The sequence below is a fragment of the Meriones unguiculatus genome, chromosome 3, assembly GCF_030254825.1.
Source record: "Meriones unguiculatus strain TT.TT164.6M chromosome 3, Bangor_MerUng_6.1, whole genome shotgun sequence".
Lineage (NCBI taxonomy): Eukaryota > Metazoa > Chordata > Mammalia > Rodentia > Muridae > Meriones > Meriones unguiculatus.
In genome coordinates, this window is record NC_083351.1 from 105,341,329 (window position 1) to 105,355,310 (window position 13,982).

A 13,982-nucleotide genomic window follows, 5' to 3' on the forward strand; every position below is an offset into this window, starting at 1 on the left:
CAGTTGTGAGGGACACCGATTTTGCAAGAAAAGGTTCCTAACTCACAGGAAGCATGCACATGAATGGACCTGTGTGTCCCTGCGACCAAAAGGCGTCCTCCCTTCCTGGGCTTCACAGTGGCCTGAGAAGTGGCCACAGGAGCTGGGAGGCTTGATACTTCAGCTCCTGGCTGTCCATTTCTCAGCTGCTCCTCCCTCCAGTGTCTTGCTTGCAAAATGCCAGAGAATCATTTAATACTCTCTCATAAAAGCTTTGAGTTAAAACCTGAGCCCACTTTCTTTTCTTTTTCTTTTTTTTTTTTTTCTAACTAAGAACATAAGGGAAGACTCAAAGCAAGATCTAATAATGTCTTTTCCTTTGGAAGTATTGTGCTCCATTTGTTGTATTAGCTAATTCTAAAATGCCTTTTAAGTGGTGTTTCACATGGCATCTTTGTTAAAAAATGGTTTTCAAGATCACTGAGAAATTAAAAGGTCAGAGAATTTTAAATAATTATCTGCTTTCTTTTGGGAGATGTTGGCCACTTTGCGAGGCATACATGCCATACTTTAAAATAGATGTACTTAAATGATACAGTATTTCACACAAACAATGGTACGTCAGTCCTAAGGTCTGAAGTACATATACCTAAGGTGGTAGACGCACTCAAATGCATAACTCAGATTTTTAAATACGACATACCTTAGGAATCCACATGTCATCCTTGCACGGGTCATACTAATCTTCTCTGTATTATTCCATCTTTAATGTATGCCCTGCCAAAGTGAGCACTCTCAAATGCATGACTTGAAAGTAAACTCACGTTCAGAGTTGTGTAGAGCAAAGCAGCAGTAGCCTCAGGGAGCCAAAGCAACACGCTACACTGCTAGAAACTGCAGCCCTGTAAGAACTAAGACGCTAAAATGCTGAAATCCACGATGTCAGCACGTGCGCTGAACTTAGACAGTACAAAAGGCTGTCTCACTCACTTCTGACCAGTATAACCTTAACTTTACCCTGTCTTTCTCCAAGCTCTCGTTTATTCATTAAATAGCTAAAGGGATCTCTGCTTCTGGTTATCACAGATCCAGAGACCCCTGAAACTTGTCTCTCACTTCTAACAAGAATCCAGTGGTTATCACTGTAGCAGAGTACAAGCTGCTACTATGAAATAGTGACGCCTCTTTGGAGTAGAAGCCTTTGTGTGTTTCCAAATTCCTTGCTCCAGCTGGATTCCCCTTGACACACTTTTGAGGCATTTTGTAAAAATCACAAAGATAAGAAGGGAAAACAAGGACAGCATAAGCCACAGATCCCAGAGTGGAGCTACATGGCTGATGGCCGTCACTACCGAGACTCCGAGTGCCACTACTTTACCTGTCGCCTTCTGTCCTGGGAACTCGTGCAATGGGTTTCTTCATCGCTACTGACCTGAAACTCTAATACACAACCAGAACTTGAAACAACCCAAGGAAGCTCTCACCAAGATTTTCAGATGTCATCATAGCCTCTGTTTACCTTGTCCTCAAATGTGTGTGCTTTTACTTTTAGTAATATACTTCACTTTCTCTTTGCCATTCTGTATGGCCTTAAAAACTTAGCATTTCAATGCTGTCTTCTTTCCATGGTATCTATTGCCCCTTCACTCAATGTTCAGTCTAAAAGTTTTATATTGTTGCTACATCCTCAACAGCAGCTTTGAGGGAAGCTCTGACTCCACCACGGATAATAGGACAGCCATCCCTCCTCTCCCTCCCAACACTGCTTCTCTTAGAGGTTAAAAAGCAGTCTGAGCAATGAGGGGCAAAAAGCCGGGGCTCTTGTGGAAATGGGTGTTCTCATGTTCCCTTCCAGCTTCACCAGATAGCAGAAAACCTGGGTTAGCTGTATGCATTGCCTTCCAGGATAAAAACCAGATTACTCACCCCATTTGAGCAACATGAGGCTTCGTGTTTAAGTTCTGACTGGGAGGGTGTCAGCAAATCCACTGAAGCTCTGGGGACTTTCACTAAAGGACATGTACAACATCCCAGTGTCCTCCTACCGCCTGCTAGGGAGACTTCAGCTGGATCTCCAGAAGCCACTTTGGGTGAGGTGTGACTTGTGGAACAGGCCAAGCATGGCAGCGTCCTCATGATAAAGAAGCTGCCTGCCGCGCGGGACACCGAGAGCAGCCAACAGCCATGAATAACATTTTACTTTTTGGAAATTCCAAGTGAGACAGAAATAAAATGTGTTTAATGGCACTCTTCTTTTTGAGCTACCTTTAGAGTAGTCTCCTCTTACCTATGGTTTTGTTCTCTATGCTTTCAGTTAGCCACAAAAATTCCAGTGGGGAGTCCTCGGAATCAACAAATCACCAATTTTCATCTCAAATCATCCTGTGCTGTCGTACTTTTTCTGCCCTGGCTCTCTTTTTACCCCAACATGGGGAACACCCTTTTTCAATACCAACAGTAAAAGCATAAGATCAATGATTCTGGCAATCCAGACACACAAAAAGCAAAACATAAGCTGTTTCCTTTAAAACAATAAGGTGAAAGTTCCTGGTTTAATAAAATTTTGAAAACTATGCTAAGGTTACTGCGCTCTATAGGACATTACAAATCTGTACTATGCCTACCTCATGAATTAAGCTTTATCCTAAGTGTGCATGGATGTTTTTCAAAAGTAGTGCATAAAGCACTAACACATGGATTCATACATCCACTGCGGTCTTGGAATGTATCCCCTATGGATGAGGACAGACTACCATACTCAACCCAAATTTAACCCTGACTATTTCCCTAGAAGTATGAGCCTAGAGGAACATTAACCAAAATCCCTGATAATGTCACTACACTCAAATTTGGGTACTATATGTGGCTACAAGGAGAACAAGCCTTCCTTGTACATTGTGAGCCTGATTATCCTCAAAGCCACACCTCAGCTGAGGGTGTTAGACAGCTGCTGAAGCTTCGAGGCGTCTATCACCATCTCAGAGGCTGTAGGAAGCTCTCAATCTCTGTGTTCTCACTGTGCTGGCCCACACCTACATGGCAGTGAAACCAAACAAGAGGGCCTAGCTCAAGGAAGTAATGTCTGAGTAGCATCATTCAGTGCTAGCTCAGGCAGCTGGGAATAGGCATGCCACAAAGTGAGAGGCAGAGGTCTTTCCAGTTGATGTGGGGCTAGATGTCCTGGCTGATTTAGGGGGAGGCTCATTCTATTTCAGAGGCCCTATCTGTGCCCACCTCACAGTTCCTTCAGTGGTCTACAGCCAAGTAAGCTCTGAGCATACCTCCGCACCACATTCCACTGGAGGTGTGGATTGGCTCATGGCTGGACCTGGGGTAGGTGTAACATCAGGGGATTTCCAGAAGCTTTCTTATAGGTAGAAATCTGAGCTGGTGTAGCTAAAGGATTTCCTATAATCCACAAGTCCTCAATACCAAGACTGTCAGCCCTTTCCCTGGGTCTCAGAGGGAGGTCTAGAAGCATGACTTGGATGGGAACCTTTCTTCCTCCATCTACCAGCTGGATCCCTTCTGGATCCTTCTGGATCTTCCTCAGTCATTGCCAGAGTTTTCCAGGGTCCCTTCAGGGTCTTAATGCCTTCAGTATTTTACTCCCATCTACTCCTCACCCCTGCATCTCAGATCTGCTCCCCCTGTCACCTTGCAGAGCAGACCGGATCCCTCAGCCAGGGCCTTCTTAGGTGAGCGCAGCCTGCCAGTCACTGCTGCCTTCTCTCTGCATTCCTTTATTGCAGTGGTAATACCTTGTGTACCTCTGTCTGGGGTGTTTGTGGCTGAGCTAAGGGAGGCCCTTAGAACAAAGAAACACTACCTAGTGATCCACAATCCTATTGTTTGCTTCCTTCCCTTTCCTCACTCCAACCCTCACCTCATTTACCTGTGTCCTGCAAATTTATAGCCTTTTTTCAATTTTTGTTACACATAGAGAAAGAGAGATGCACACACTCCTAAACATATAACTACAACCTCTTCAGTCCATGTAATGTTACACACACACATCCATATCTACCCATCTATTACATACATACATTCATACATAAATACATACATACATACATACACACACACACATACATATGACTTCAGGAATAACTACTTGGTATTGGAAAACTAATCCGTGCTCTTAATAAGTGAGAAGACTTCTCCCACTCTCAGCATTCCTTAGTTGTCTGTAGCTCTTTGTTGAGGGCTGAAGTCCGTCATACTCCCTAAGCCTTAGGTGCAGGAACTACTGTGTTGTAGATGTATCAGTCAGGACTGGGAACCATACTATCTCTTATATTAGCATTCAGGGCTACAAAATGCACAGAAATGCACCATACATGACCTTGAACACTTGAGATGTAGCTAATACAAATTGAGATGTGTTGTAGATATACATGATGCTTTGCTTTTAAGATTAAATGAAAAACAGAATGTCAAGCATGTCATTAATAATTGTTACATGAAGGAGTAGTCAAGAGCACTGACTGCTCTTCCAGAGGACCCAGGTTCAAACCTCAGCACCCATATGGCAGCTCACAACTGTCTGTAATTCCAAGATCTGACATCCTCACACAGACATACATGCAGGCAAAACACAAATGCACATAAGTAAAAATAATTAATTAATTAATAATTGTTAATGGATATCGTGCTGAAAGAATTACTTTGAATATACTGGCTAATTACATATGAAAAGCAATTTCACTTGTTGCTTTTTTTTTTAACCTTTTAAAGATATGTCTACTATAGATGATGCTATTGGGTTCTATTAGAACTGTTCAAGAGCTTTAATTAGCTATCAGAATTAGTCCAAATGAAACATAAAGCAAAAAGTTGCAGTGAGAGCGGGAGAGATGTCTCAGCATTTGAGAGCACATATATGCTGCTCTTGCAGAGGAGCTGGGTTAATTCCCAGCATCCACATGTCAGCTACAGCCATCTGTAAATTCAGTTCTAGGGACCCAACGACACCCTCTGCTGGCATGGTGCATACACATACCTGCAGGCATACCACCCATAAAATAAAAAATAAAATAATAAAATAAAAGCAAAAAAGTTTAAAGTTGCAGTGCTAACACAACCTTAGCAACTGTTTCAACAACATTCTAGAATTGCTTTTCAGCCGAAGGAACAAAGTAGAGATCACAAAACATGCCAACAAGGTGAGAGTGAGAACAGTCCACAGGACATTTCCACCCTCAATAGCTTGACTCAAAGGGTAAGAGTGGCCCTTCTCCTCCTGCCCATATCCCACTGATGTCAATACAGAATTCATTTACTAGAAAAGTTCAGAGTACATAGCATACATTTTATAATTGTGGACTGAGGAATGGCATCAGTATTAAGGCCAGTATACTTCTGGAGCTAAGTGAAAGAGAACATTTTTCTTCTCGGATTAAAAAAAAAAGAAAGAAAAGCAAATTAAATCAAAGGACCCAACCTGCATGTTTATGTTCGTGGCACAAACAATACCAGGCAGTGCCATCAGCCTGCTGGGTAATCAGGTGTGTCAAGCAGGCCTCCCTCCTGCTCTGTGGTTGATGGCGTCATACTGAGGCCCACCCTGGATTAGTGGCCCTGACAAAAACACCAAGTTCTTTTTCTCTCAAGTGCAATGCTATGCCAAACCTTAACACAGAGAAGATACAGTAATGGCAAAAAGAAGACGTGTTCATGATCCAGGACATCCAAGGCTACACAGAGAAGCCCTGTCTCCAAAAATCAAGACAAACATAAACAAAGAAGATGTGCTCATGAAATCCCCATGGGGACTGGTGTGCTACAGAGCCTCAGTCTAAGGGCATCTTGACAGGGCTCCTTGTGTACCCACATACCAGATACAGGTGTGAGAAAAGTGGGATCACCTTGCTAGACATTGAAAAAGAGAAAACGGGAACTTTCCCTTCTGTTTTTTCTCATAATCCCACCAGACTCAACCCAGTGCAGCCTTTCTGGAGGCATCACACAGGGGGGTTTTCCCCAAAGTTCTTTTCAGCCAAAAACAGCAACTCTGTAAAAACCAATACATTAGCTTTCCAAACTTCTAGCTTTGTCCCCTTCCTCCTATCTGTTTTCTACAAATCTCTCCACTTTGGATGTGTCTGAAACTCATTTATTAGATGCTTAATCTCCAGTTTGGTGATGGTTGGGGATGGGGATCAGTGATGGGGCCTGAGGATGGAAGTTCTACCAATAAGTCCATCTCCTTTCGGCAGGAATAAGTTAGTTAGCACAAGAGTGGGCTTAAGACACAGGCCATATCCTTGAACTTCTTAACTTCCAGAACCTTGACTTAAATACTTTCCAACTTATCAAACCTATGTGTTCTCTCATGGTCAAATATTATAGACTCAGATGATCAGTGAGGTCCCATTTCCGGTCAGCCTGAGGCAGAAAGTCCCCGGCTGCACCCCTTGCCCTGTATAACTATCAGCGGCCTCTTCCACCATGACCTTCGCCGCTATCTGAGACATAAATTGCATGATAATCCCTATTTTCTTGACCCCATAACTTGTATTTTGTCAACTTCTGATGGCCTCATTTGGGACCAAAAAATAGAATTACTTCCTTGTCACAAATCAATTCAATTTGGCAGTGGTAAACTGAGCCACATACTTTTTTTTTTCTGTCCTGTTTAAGCCGCATCTATTGTCTAATCCTAAAATTTGTCAAAGTGAAGTTTTGCAGAATGCTCTGCAGAGAATGCAGCAGCCATCCAAGGGATGCTGAAGAAGCACCACCAGAGCCTAGTGGGGTCTTAAAAGCCAGAGGTATAGTACATGAACCTGCAGAGGATGAGGAGGGAGTAAGGGGAGGGGTGTGAGGAAGCCAGAAACATGGGAGGCTGCCACGCTTAATGGTGGATGGAGAAGAGCAGCAGGAACTGGCAGGGAATCCTGAGTGCAGGAGTAGCCTGAGGAGCTGTGTGAGGAAGAGGTGGCTTTCTGGCAAGAGCTTAGAGAAGAAGCAGGAAGACAGCAGGCATCCCCCGGCCCCTACCTTGTGAATCATATCACCCCACCACACAGATTTCTCCTGTGTGTCCAGCCACTATTGAGAGCCATTTCATAACACTGAACATGCTCTCTGCAACTTGGCTGTCTTTTGGGGGGGCAGCTATTGATCCCCTGGGACTAACGTTGTTCCTTCTCAGTTCCTCATCTCCACCCTCCTTTACTTGATGAGCTTCTGCTACCAAATCAATTTCTTCTTCTTCTCTGCCATCCTTCCTCCAGCCACACACTCTTCTGTGCCCTCTATACTGCCCCTCGTGAAAGCTCCTGCAAAATTCCCACTAGAATTTAGACACTTGTGCAGTCTAATTCTTGAGGGGTCAAATTACCCAGGAGCATCATAGGTCCTCCAAAGGCCTCAGCGGCTGCTGCTGGCTCACTCACACACAACTCTGTTCTGAGGCAGCGTGTGTATTTGAGTGGTATAGTTCCTTGACAGGGAAACCCTAGTTCCAAGAAATTTAGAACAAACAGCCATAACGTGAGGAAACCCTGGCAAGCCTCCCTGCCCTTCACTAGCATGAGGCAATGGAAACTTTCCAAGGCCACAAAGGGTGGAGCCAGAGGTCTTTGAGGACAGGGAAGGCAGAATGACTCGATGGGGGTGGTGCTGAGCTGAAAACAAACTTTATCTCCAGAGTTTAAAGGCACAGTATAACACAGAGGCAATTTACACATAAGCACCTGTTTAATGAGGTTGTGAAATGACTTTTGTGATACGCTGATCTTCCTTATTATATATCACTTATGTTAGCGCTAAACATTTGCTGCACTTGAACAACAGCTGATAAGATGTTTCTTGGCTATGTTTACTCAGCTCTTTCGCAAAGACGCCACGCTGAGCTGGAAGTGACCAGCCACACAACTATGATAGTTCCTTCTTTCTACTGTCATTTTTCAAGCTGTGGCTTTGGTGACAGAAAGCTTCCTCCATGTCCTACCTTGTCCTGGGCCATGTGGCAAAGCAGCGGCCTATGCCAGGCGAGCTCTACCATGACCCAGCCTTGGCCCAGAATGACAAATGTCCTCAGACACTGCAGGAACTTTTCCTCAGGCCCTAGGGTTTGGGGAACCACATTACTAGCCAGCATCCTCCAGCCTCTGGGCCTTCTTGAAGAGAAAACAGTCGCTTCAAAAGGGATTTTCTTCAAGGGAGGCTGGTGCCATTCTGACCCTGAGAAGTGGGGAAAGAAGAGTTTGGTTTATGGTGCCACCTCACAACTTCCACGTAAGGCACGATTCCACCGACAACCCGAAAGGCTGCTGTTTACTTACGGCTTCTAACTGCCTGCTGATAAGCCACACAGCTCAGTAGGATGGCTCAGCTAAGGTTCCACTAACAGGACAGCCTGAAAGGATCCCATATGTAGCTTTGTTTCTGGCAGGCTAAGAACAAAACCCTCTCTGTCTCAGCCCTTTTCCTGCTGCACTGACAAAAATCACGGCACTGGGTGTCTTGGTTAGGTGTCTATTGCTGTGATGAAACACCACGGCCAAAAGCAACTTGGGAGGAAGAAATGGCTTATTAGGCTTACACTCCCACTTTGTAGTCCATCACTGAAGGAAATCAAGACAGAAACTCAAGCAGGGTAGGAACCTGGAGGCAGGAGCCTGCGTTCTTGGAGCACAGCCTTCCTAGATGCAAAGGCCATGAAGGGGTGCTGCTTACTGGCTTGCTCATCTTGGCTTGTTCAGCCTACTTTCTTATAGAACCCAGAACCATAAGACCATGGATGCAACACACACAATGGGCTAGGCTTTCCCTCATCAATCTCTAATGAAGAAAATGCCCTACAGGCTTACCTATAGCTTGATCTTATGGGGACATTTTCTGAATTGGGTTTCTCAGGTGACTTTAGCTTGTGTCAAGTTGACATACAACTAGCCAGCACACTGGATAATTCATAAAGTATGAAGTTTTATTTCTTATATTTCAGAAGGCTGGGATGTTCAAGGTCACGGCACACACATCTGATGAAAGTCATCTTACTATCTCATCCCATGGTGGAAGGCAGAAAAGCAAGAGGATGCATCCAAGAAAAGTAGGTGGAACTCACCTTTTTTCATCAGGACAGTCCTGCCACAGTAACTAGCCAAACCCATGACAGCAGCATTCATCCACTATGGTCTAGTCAGCCCTGAAGGTCACTTCCAACATTGACTTTGGGAGTCAAATTTCCAACACAGGAACTTGGTTCACATCCAAATCACAGAGCCCTTCAATGTATCATCGGAGTTAAACAACCCCAAAATTTCAATCTTAATAAACTGAGTCTAGTAGGCTATTCTAGTGCTGTTTCACAATTCTCTGACCATACACCTTGGAAGGCTGTACTCCAGGAACACACACAAACCTTTTTATAATGTGCTATGTTGAATCACTTTAATTTTCACACAACAGCCACAGAGACATACAGACTGCTACAGACCCTGCAATGTTCCCCCGCCAGTTTCCCACATTCAAAAGATGTCAGAACCAAAAGCCAACATGGGTCCATCCCATGAGCTAAACTCCATATTCCTTTTGCATCCCACCGACACTTTTCCCCTTCAAGGGTGCCATTCAGGGCAGTACACTGCATTCAAGCATTAAATACACATTGCCACTTGGGGATGATGAGACCTGCTGGGGTCTCTCATGGGTTTTTAGGAACTCAATAGTTCTGAAGTATTCTGTAGAGAGCTTTCTGTTTGGACTCATCTGTGATTTCTCTCGGAATTAGACTGAAAGACAGCAAGAAAACCTTGAAGCAGAGTGTATCAGGCTCATGTAGTATTTAAGCACCCACATGACTTACCACTGATGTCAACTAGATCAGTTGGCCACAGCAGTGTTTTCAGATAGGCACATTGTAAAGTTCCCATACTTAATCCAACCTTCACTCAAAGAAAGATGGATGGACCACAAGGGACCAAAGTCTTTACTCTAGCAAGGGAGTACAGGCACACATGGGGTTCTTCTCTCTTCCATTTCTTTAAAGACTCATTTATGATCCTGGGCTCCTGTCTTCATTCTACATTATGGTATTAACCATAGTTCAATTGTTCCAGCCACAGAGTTGTTTCTACCTCCTCTGTCCGAACATTCACCCTCTTAACCCCTCACCAGCTAGAGGCCACCTCTGTGGTTGTCACTCCTGCCCACCTAGCATAACTCCTCATGACAGGCAAGACACCGAGTTACCTCCAAAATGACCCGACCTCCTTCCACCCGTATCAGCACAGCTAAGAGACAACAGCAGTAGCCAGAAGTTAGAGGAGAGTGGCACAGAGGGGCACTGAATGTCCACATCCCATATATATCTACCCCTAAGAATGCATGTGATAAAAGATGGCAGGCACCGGGTCTGAGCAGTGTCCGCAGAACCGCACCACAAACCCTTTCCACTGTGCTCTTCTGAAGCCAAGACTAAAAAGTTGTTACTTTCCCCCAACTTTGACAAAATGTAATACACCAAGCCCAGATTTCCTTGCGATGTGGGTCATCAGTCCAGACCTTCCTTGTTTCTTTTCTCTGGAGACTATTAGGTGAAGCCCATGGTTTAAAAATAAAACAAAACTTGGCTCCATTGCACACACCTACTTTTAGCACCAAGCCATGGCAACCTCACACACAGTTCCTCAGAAGTTTTCACACTGGATTCCCACCGGGAGGCTTGGCCTTCAGCCATACCCATAATCAACACGAATATTTCCTATTCAACTCGACACTACATTATTTTGTTTCCTGAGACAAAATCGCAAACCATACCGAAAATTTCAAAGTGCAATGACCTGCTTTCAGACTCCTCCTGCCCTAGCTTCTCTGGCCAGGAAAGCAGTTAAAATGTAAGTATCACCTCAGACCTAAATATAAGTTGAAAGCAAAAGGACACCCTGTGTCAGAAGCTTTACGAGAGGCCAGAAAACAACATGAGTCCCCATCACGTGCAAGCAAGGACATCATGTTTATACTGCCTGGAAGGGTAATAGATGTCCCTTCTCCCCATGGCTGTGAGGCTGGCCTCATGTGCGAAAACAGGCAGGAAGTTCCTGTCAACGGTGACAAGCAGCCTTTTCTGAGTTCTTTGTGATGACACAGAGGGACCAAGCCCTGTAGCTACAGAGGAAGGCTACTCTGGGGCCAGTCTGCTTACAATTGAGGCTAGTATAGATGGAGCTGCTCCTGGACTTACGCATGGCAACAGTCAGGGTGGGACTTGGGCATGGAGATTAACGCAATTCTGGGTTCCAAGAAGCATTAGCTAGGTTTCTTGGGGAAACAGACCAAGAGGATGAACACATAGAAAGGCTGACTTGGAAAAATGTTCATGGATTTGAGTCGCACTTCTGCCATCTTTCCAGTGAGAGACAGGCGCAGAGGCTCTTCTGGAAGGATCGCAGTGATGGCCATGGCTCAGGGAGAGCCGCAAGTCCAGTTCAAGCTCATCCTGGTGGGCGACACCAGGAAGACAACGTTTGTGAAGCTCCACTTGATGGGTGAAATTGAGAAGTATGTAGTCACCCTGGGCATGGAGGTACACCCACCTGTCTTCTATACCAACAGGGGACCCATCAAGTTCAACGTGTGGGAACAGCTGGCCAGGAGAAGTTCGGGGGCCTGTGCGATGGCTACTACATCCAAGCCCAGTGTGCCATTATAATGTTTGATGTAACATCAAGAGTTACTTACAAGAACGTACCTAGCTGGCATAGAGATCTGGTACGAATGTGTGAAAACATCCCCTTTGTATTGTGTGGCAACAAGATGGATATTAAGGACAGGAAAGTGAAGGCAAAATCTATTGTCTTCCAGCAAAAGGACAATCTCCAGGACTATGATATGACATTTCTGCCAAAAGTAACTACAGCTTTGAAAAGCCTTTCCTCCATCTCACCAGAAAGCTCACTGGCGATCCTAATTTGGAGTTTGTTGCCATGCCTGCTCTTGCCCTGCCTGAGGTGGTCATGGACCCACCTGTGGCAGCACAGCATGAGCGTGATTTAGAGGTTGCTCAGTCGACTGCCCTCCCGGATGAGGATGATGACCTGTGAGAAAGAGAGGCTGGAGCCCTGCGTCAGAAGTCTAGTTTGATAGGCAAGTGTCCTGTGATGTCAGCGGTATGGTGTGTGTGCCACTGTGTTTAGCTAACAGATCGTGAGGTTCATTGGGATGCTGAAGGAGATGCATGTGCTTTGGAGTGAATGTGGCAGTTAAAACATACCTTTTTTTTTTTTTTTTTTGGACTTGCATATTTTGCTGTTTGGAACAGAGTTGTTTCCGTCCTGAATTTCAAAGATAAGACTGCTACAGTCACATCACAATACTCACTGGTGAAATCTTGTTTGTTACTGTCATTTCCGTTCTTTTTGTTTAGAATCAGAATAAAGTTGTATTTCAAATAAAAAAAGAAAGAAAGAAAAAAATGTTCATGTAATTGAGAGGGTTGACAAGGCTGACATCTACAGGACAGGGCAGCAGACTGGACAGAAGCCCCAAGATGGAGTCCATACACAGTCTGAAGGCCAAACTCCTTCTCCAGTGGACCTCAATCTACTCTCAAGGCTTTCGACTGGCTGCACAATTATGAAGTATGATATGCTTTATTCATAGTCTATTGTTGAGTTTATTACATATAAAAATACCTTCCCAATGGTATCATAAAGAGTGTTTGATCAAATGACCACACACTGTAGCCTAGATGAACTAACACATTTGTTTGTTTTTATTTTATGTGTGTATTTTGCATAAACATGTCTTTACACCACTTTCATGCAGTACCTGCAGAGACCAGAAGATGGTGTCAGATTCCCTGAAACTGGAGTTGCAGAGAGCTGTGAGCTACCACATGGGTGCTGAGAAATGAACCCAGATCCTCTGCAAGAGCACCAAGTGCTCTTAACTACAGAGTCATCTCTCCAGTCCCCTCGACTTTACAACAATGTAAGCATTGCACTGGTGGAATCTCCCAGTGTTTGTGGAGGGCTATTACTCTGATTGCCAGATGGAACAAGAAGATTACATAGATGCATACATTCTGTTTACAAGAAAAATAAAAAAAATAAAAAAATAATAATTTTTTGGGCTCTGTGAAAGAGACAAGAAAATCTCAAGCTCTGTAAACATATCCTCTACAGATGCCATGTGGCATTACAATCACATGTCAGCCATGGAAGTGCCAGTGGTCTCAGCTTGCAAGGATCTGAGACAGAAACGAGGCTCACAGATACCATGCCCAAATAAATGCCCCACCAGGTACTGCATGAGAAAGGAACTACCAGCAAGTTGCTCATTCTGTATTGTGTTGCCACATCCCCTGTGGACAAGAAAGACTTACTTGGCCAGTTATAGGGAAGGATGCAGGACCAGCTTGGCTAAAGAAAATTGCTTCTCCCAATAGCAGTGCATTAGTGGCTGATCAGTCCGGGGATAAAAATGCCAGCTTTCGTCTTCTTGGACTGCAGGTTTGGGATGGCACTGTATGGCTGTCCTGGCTCTAGAAAGTTCTGTGGTATCAGTGGAGGCTTTCATCTAGACTTCTCGCTCTTACCCACCCCTCCCTGATGGTGATTCCTAGAGTATGCCTCACAGTTACGCCTCTCCAACTCAGCATCAGGCTCTGGTGGCCCCTAAAGAGAACAGTGCACCCAAGTCATGTACCAGGGTTCAAGCTGGATGCGCTGGTCCATGGGAGGGCTGCAGTTCTAACCCAGACAAGCAGGCTCTGGGTAGAACTAAAAAACCACCCACCAGCCCATACAAGGCTCAGCAGGTCACATGGGCAGGGATTTTAGGGCCAGGCGGACTTCAAACTCCAGAGTTCATCTTTTACAGAAGGTGAACAGAATTAATCTGCTTTGCTTCGTTCTGTCTGAAGGCAGCCCTCAAAACTAGGACGTACATCAAGAACAGCAGCTCTCAACTGTAACCCCAGAGTTTTGGAGGCAGAGGCAGGAGGAATGGCCTAAGTTTGAGGGCAGCCTGGGCTACACAGGATGCCATAGGCC

The 13,982-nt window shown here is 44.8% G+C and overlaps 1 protein-coding gene, 1 non-coding gene and 1 pseudogene across 2 annotated transcripts in view; 1 reads left to right on the plus strand and 2 right to left on the minus strand.

Annotated features, from left to right (window-relative positions):
* Retreg1 (reticulophagy regulator 1) overlaps window positions 1-13,982 on the minus strand; it is a 128,144-nt gene that overhangs the window by 33,905 nt on the left and 80,257 nt on the right. The gene's annotated exons all lie outside the window — the stretch shown is intronic.
* Window positions 668-770, minus strand: LOC132653269 (U6 spliceosomal RNA). The gene has a single exon (XR_009591049.1). It is a non-coding gene; the product is annotated as a U6 spliceosomal RNA (small nuclear RNA).
* On the plus strand, window positions 11,339-12,029 carry LOC110566380 (GTP-binding nuclear protein Ran-like; annotated as a pseudogene).